Source organism: Vulpes lagopus, chromosome 9 (assembly GCF_018345385.1).
Source record: "Vulpes lagopus strain Blue_001 chromosome 9, ASM1834538v1, whole genome shotgun sequence".
Taxonomy (NCBI): domain Eukaryota; kingdom Metazoa; phylum Chordata; class Mammalia; order Carnivora; family Canidae; genus Vulpes; species Vulpes lagopus.
In genome coordinates, this window is record NC_054832.1 from 21,169,245 (window position 1) to 21,170,854 (window position 1,610).

Below are 1,610 nucleotides of genomic sequence, written 5' to 3' on the forward strand. Positions count from 1 at the left end.
AATGTGATTAATATGTCACATTAATATGTCAAAACATAATTGTAGCTGCTAAAGAATTTACTGTCAAAGTAAAGAGGGAGGGCTTTCAATGAAACAAAATGAAAATCCAGAGGCTAGAAAATTGTGTGGATTTGAGACCCAGGGGTAGTGGTATAGCCACCATGGAACTCAGGCAAGGCAGAGATCCAGCAGTGTTATCCACTCCCTGTGAAAGGCTTCATAAACAAGGTTGACCTGGGAAGAGTCTTTCAAGACTAGGTTGGATTCTGATTGGTTGCCCATCATGCAGATGGGGACTTCAAATCGGTGGGGAAGCAAGCCAGTGAGGAGACGAGCAGGCAGCACCAGTCAAGCAGATCAGCCTTGCCTGGTGCCTGGGAGCATTTCAGGGGAGGGTGAAAAATGCCTGAGGTGAGGATTTGTCATTAACAAGACTGGGATATCCACAGATCTCCGGATATGTCTGTATGAGATCAGATGTACTTTAATCTGCAATAACAGAGACTGAAGATATCTGTGATTTAAACAAGAGAGATGTTTATTTCTCTCTCATCATTTGGGGGCTAACATGGTTTCTCCAGGGTTCAGGGACTTAGGCTAATATTGTCTTGATATCAGCTTTCCAGAGGGTAGTGCCCTTGCCCTTTGTCCAAGATGGGTCACCTTTATGTCTGAGTCTTACACAGAGAGTGGGAAACAGAAAGGAGAGGAAACACATCCTTTCTCTATAAAGGCAGGACCTAGATGAATGTTTATATTCCATTGGATAACTCAGTCACATGGCCATAGCTGGTGACAAGAGGGGCTGGGAAATGTAGTTTTCTTCTGAGCAACCCGTGTGTTGAAACCCAGGGATTCTAGCTTTGAGGAAAAGAGAAACATAAACTGTAGGGTACAACCAGTCTCTGTTATGCTCTCCTTTCCAGGAAGCCATTGAAGAAACACATGCACTGAGATTCTTGACAAGGAAGCGCTAATCTACTTTCTTTCTTCCAGCCCCTGATGAGATTGGGGAAAATGGAAGAAGACAAAATATTTGTTCAACACTGTTCTAGGAACTTTCTGCAGCACATTAATCTTGACCACCATTCTAAAATCATCATCATCTGTGCTTTATTTATTTATTTATTTATTTATCCCTTGCAGGGGAGTGGTAGAGGGAGCAGGAGAGACATAGAGAATCTTAAGCAGGCTCCATACCCAGCACAGAGCCTAATGGGGTCTTGATTATAAGACCCTGAGATCAGGACCTGGTCCAAAATCAAGAGTCAGATGCTTAGCTGACTGAGCCACCCAGGAACCCATATTTTCTTTTACATATAAGGAAATCAAAATTGGGAAGCAATGGAATTTGTATTCAGGTCTAACTTCAAAAGCCCAAAATATTTCCATTATACAGACATTATTTCCTACTACTGCTGGCTACAATATTTTTGTGTGTGGGTTTGATTACTTTAGTCACTCACTAATTAATTAATCAACTTCAACAAAAGTTTTTAAGCACCCAGGATATGCCAAGTTCTAGTTTCTGACTCCTTAGAACTCACATTCTAATTGGGAAAATATTCATCCATTGAAACAAACAAATGCTTATTGTATGCTTATTATGA